Consider the following 5,539-nt stretch of genomic DNA (forward strand, 5'->3'; position numbering starts at 1 on the left):
TAAAACAGTATCAATTTAATGCCTAATAACTAGGAGAAACATATGGACTTCTCCCGCAACTATGAAAATATTTGGTGATAAAAAGGCAGTAGTGTAAGTTCCTGCCTGGTTGGATGATAGACAGGCCAGGACATTAAGTAATCATGCATATGAACAATTTTTTCACCTTCTTGGCTTTAGCTACTTTTGAAATGGAAGGTATAATAAACAATTATATTTTGATAAAATACATTCTAGTCTGAACAGTTCTGTTTGAACTGTTCATCTCTCTATGATCCCTTGTAACCAAGATTAGTTTTGTTCTAGTAAGACAATCTATGCTGTCAGGGTAAGATATTCTGGTTGGTCTGTTCCCACATGGAAGAAGGGTAAAGGCTCAGGTAGACATTTGTGCCAGTAACACCTCATTTGGGAAAATATCAGCTGAAGAAGTTTAGAAGTAGCTCTTAAGCAATGCTTACTTTGAATCCATTAGGTCCACATAGCTAACACAGTTGAATAAATAAGTACTTGAAAAAGCCATCACCTTTGGACCTATCTATAAATAATTGAGAGTATGATCAAATTCCAAATAAAAAGACTTAAGATAGTCATTGACAAAAAAATTTGCAAATGTGAGCAATTGATTGATCAATATAATTTTTTCTACTATTCACAGAATTTTAGGGAAATAAGATCGATAGCATTGTTAGGAACAATACGGTTTCCTTGTTACAAGTAGGCACCCATAGATATAGGCTTGTATAAAGATTGCATCATTAACTACTTAAATTTAGAGGATACTACATGCTTCAGCAGCACTAATACTCAAATTACAATGCAGAGATTAACATGGCACTTGCACAAGGATAACATGAAAATTTGAGAAGTATTCCATATGTTTCATTCTTCAGATGCAAGAAATGAAAAACAGTTATTAAAACAAAATTACAACTGTAACAATACACGTAATTCATATAATTAAATTCAGTTTGACATCAGTGTATTAAATATTCACCTCAGAAAGGCGTTTACATAGGATAAACTTTACAAAACTTTTCAAATTAGACAACATTGTCATTTTATCCCAAAGCAAAATAATATTAAGACCTAGAAAAAAAGGAATCAAACTGTTTCTATATGGAATACAATCAGAAAGAACACATTAATGAACCTCAATATTATAAAATAATGTAGAATTCAAAGTATATCTAGGAGAAAATAAAATAAATTATGAACATTATGCAAACATAGAATATAGAATATTTTAAAATATACTTTTTCAGACAAGCACCAGAAATATTTTAGTTTCTGTACTACTCATTTCAACAGGTAAGTTAAAATTGTTTCTGATTAAAAAATCACAAACTCTGAAGAAATCATTATACATGTATACAAAAACTATTGAATACATTTTGACATCCAATGCAGGCAATTCACTTGGAAGAATTCTGCGGAATCCATGAATTTTTACAGTAAAATATTGGTGTTGCTGGGCACATGTGGCTTATGCCTATAATGCTAGCTACACAAGAGGCTGAGATCTGAGGATCATGGTTCCAAGGCAGCCTGGGAAGGAAAGTCTGTGGTACTCTTATCTCCAATAAACCACTAGAAAACTGGAAGTGGAGCTGAGACTCAAGTAGTAGAGCACTCACCTTGAGCTGAAGAGCACAGAAATAGCTCCCAGGCCCAGAGTTCAAGCCCCATGACAGACCAAAATAGAATATATTGCTCTTATTTGGATTGTGAAAATATTTTGTAGGGACACAAAAGATCGACTTGCATTTTTGAAATTTAAGAAACTTAACCCGACCATTAGGACATAGGTGAACAATTTGTACAGCCTTCCACAACTTCATAGAGGTAGTGATACATACTTATCCTTTTGGCAATATCAAATGCAATTTTTTCTATGTTGTTCTCCAGGCCTGGTTTTATATAATGGTTCAACAGAAGGAAATCAAGCATATATTTGCTAGCTCAATTCTCAGCAGCAAGATGTAAGGGGGACAAGTGGCCTTTAGTTGGGCATTGGTATCTGCATCATGATGAAGTAATAAAGAAGTCACTCTGGTATTATTCCACGTATATGCACTGTGCAGGGGTGTCCAGTCATCTACAGTTATTGCATGTGCCGCTTGAGACACCAACTCACTGACAATGTCTAATTGTCCACTGTACGCTTCTCGATGAAGATGGGTATACTCATCGTCATCCCTACTATTCACATGAGTGGCCTTTTGGGAAAGAAGTCTCCGCACTGTAGTAAGTCGAATATTTTTGGCAGCCCAATGAAGAAATTTGCTTGGATCCTTCTTCATTTTTTTTCTTGCAATTGTTATCATTCCTTATTTTTTCATCTTGTTCTTCATATTCCTAAGAATTGCCTAACCAGAAACTTTGAGTGCCAGTGGGAATGAGGTGTCCATGTATTTTCCTAATAGTTCACATTGGTTGAACTGGTCAGAAATATCCAGTGAATTTTCCGCAACTGTTTATTCACCATGATTTATTTTCTCTTTTTCCAATTTTACTATTCGAAATTATTCTCACTGGAGAGTAGGGAATTGATGGAGAGCAGAGGAAAGGTGTTCCTCCGTATTCAAATGTACACACTGAAAATGAGGACCAGTGATGTCTTCATGTGCAGCTTATTCTAGGAATGAGAAATTAGGAAATAACGCCTTCTATATAAATGATTTGGGAAATGGCAGAGCAAAAACTGAAATGATGCAACCAAAAATATGAAAGCAAAATAAATTAGGATAATTATGGAGCAATCATATTATCTATGAGAACCAAGAAAGGGAGAGAGAGACAGATGATGTGCAATGACCTAGCTAGCCACAAAATCCATGCCTCTGATCAATTTATAGAGCAAACAAAATTTTATTTTATAAAAAAGATGGGAATAGAATTTATGTATTTACTTGAAATTAGTAAATACATTTATAGTAGCCTACATAATGAGACATAACTTTGACCAAATTACAGACAATAAACTAAATCCTTGATAATTCTAGCAACAGATCTGACTGAAACCAGGTGAATCACACTTTTCCTGTATAATGAAGAAATAGTAAGGTAGTAAAGCAGCTACAGAAGGCAGGGAGATTGTATCTGTGACAAAACTTTGTGGAAATTGGTATTGAGGATTTCTTACTGGTGATCCACTTGCACTGGAAGCATGATTCTGAAATATTGATTTCTGATTCTGAATTATTGATTTGAACATTATATTCTCCAAGAAGAAAAATGAGAATTGATAGTTAAGGACTACTAATACATTTTGACCTTCTCACTAAGCACTTTCAATTATTGAAATCACATGAAGACAATAGACAGGCCTACTTTTTAAATGAAAGCAAGTGTCTTTAAAAAAAAAAAAACAAGGAATATATGTAGTCATGCAAAGGACTTCTATTTTACCAGTGCCTCATACATTTTTCTAATGTTGGATAACAATAAATAATGGATCTATTAGAAAGCTCTTAAGGCTCATATGTTCAATAGTGAATTCTCTTACACTATAATATGATATTTTTTGTGTATGGTCTTAAGAATAATTTACATTACTAACTTGAATTTCTGACAGGACAGTATCATCACTGTACATCTTGCTTCTATACTCTCAGTTTTAAATTACTATTTAAGTATGTGCATTTGATAGCTACAGAGGAAAAATTAGAAGCCACACTGATGTCTTCTGTCTTTAGTAGTAGTTAATCAGAAAGATGAAATCTGAGGATTGTGGTTTGAAAGCAGGCCAAGAAAAAAAAAGTCCATTAGATTCTGATTTGAAAGTAACCAGAAAAAGCTAGAAATGGAGCTATGGTACAAGCAGTAAAATGCTAGCCTTGAGAAAACTGAAACAAAAAATAAATTCTGGGACAAAGCCAGGCTCTGAGTTCAAGCCCTAGTATTAGCACCAAACGAATTAATAAGGTAATCAATTAATTAAAAATAAATTAAGTGGTCACATTTGGAAAGTCAGGTACAATGTAACATGGGTGGTGATGGTTCATGTATTATTTTGTAATAAGGCATATTATCATTTGTCCTAATCACTAATATTTTATTTGAACTTTTTTGTACAATAAACCCTGAATTTAGCATGCATGTACATGTGTGTGTACATGTGCGAACATGTGTATACATGTATATGTGTGCGTGTGCTGTTGCAATGTTGCTTGCCAATCTGGACAGAGTGAGGCTGAAAAGAGCTAACTGTCTTGCAATGTTTTATTTATCAGTGTTCTGTCATGTCATTTCAGTGGAACCACCCTTCTGTACATATTATTTGTCTACTAAAAAAGTCATCATAATCAAAGCATTTACAGCATTAAGTTAGATAAAGAGACCGCTTTCAGCTCTTATTGTATGTGAGGTAAGAAGATACAGACATAATTAGGTAGTAAGATATTGCTGTAAGATGATTGTCAGTACAAAATTCATATTTGACCTCTTAAATTGGTTATACTTTTAATATACACTCATGGAGTGATTTGGACCGACGTGACCAAACAGGTGTTACTCTCTGGTTATTCCTGTGAAACACAAGTTGGATAAACTCTTTCCGGTTTTCTGTAGAAAATCACTTTCTTTGCAAGACCATATCTATTCGCACTAAGAGTTAATCAAACCCATATTACGTTTGAATATCCCATCTTATTGACAAAATAAGTATTGTCGATATGCTTGTTAGATATTCCTTCCAAAAACGAACAAACAAAAAGGATGTGTCATGTCCAGATTGTGTATGCATTTGAAGGTGTTTTGTACATGCACAGGGATCTTTACCAATGGCTCTTTTGTGGGAGTAACTATGGCAACTTTAACAAATAAGGCTTTTTGAATATCTTTTCCAATATACATAACATCCCAGAGGAAGTCTTGCAATTTCTGAAAGTCCTTTGAATATTTTAGTATTATTTCAGTTCATTGACTATAGAGCTAAAATTTCTGAAATAAATATTGTTAAGATCTGAAAATGTAAGTGGGCATATAGGCTTTTTCATGCATCATTTTATGAAAACCCAGTTTTTATGAAAGTAAATGGAATAGAATAAAAGAATGTAAGTGAATTGGGTAAGCTAATTATTAGTATAACTTTGTTTTCTATTAACAGTCCATTGAATGTACATGATGCAGTTAAATTATTTCCTTTGTGTCTCTGTACTTCAGTTAGTTTTAGAATCTTTATAGTTATGAGTGAATGTTTAGTATAAATAAAGGTCTTTTTAAATGATTAGAATTAACCTTGTGTTATGTGTCCTACTCCCAAGAAAATGAGTTATTTTTAAGTGTTAAGAGTTTATCATTTTCATTATCATTATCATAGGGAATCATTATCATTATCATAGGGAATTAAAAAATGCAGTAGTATTGATGTCTTTTTAAACCAATTGTATTCACAAGTTGGAGAATCTTTAATTCATACTTAGGTCTTGGTGCTTATGATTTTTAACCTCTCATTCCTAACATTAATATGTCAGACTGCATTTTTGTGTATATGAAAGGTAAAATATTTATCTGGGGTGAAAAGTGATTTTTATAT

The 5,539-nt window shown here is 33.1% G+C and overlaps 1 pseudogene; it reads left to right on the top strand.

The window, feature by feature from the left end:
- Positions 1–786: 786 nt before the first annotated feature.
- LOC122121632 lies at positions 787–883 on the top strand (annotated as a pseudogene).
- Positions 884–5,539: the final 4,656 nt, after the last annotated feature.

This window comes from Dipodomys spectabilis, unplaced genomic scaffold (genome assembly GCF_019054845.1).
Source record: "Dipodomys spectabilis isolate Male_0828 unplaced genomic scaffold, ASM1905484v1 ptg000191l, whole genome shotgun sequence".
Classification (NCBI taxonomy): Eukaryota; Metazoa; Chordata; class Mammalia; order Rodentia; family Heteromyidae; genus Dipodomys; species Dipodomys spectabilis.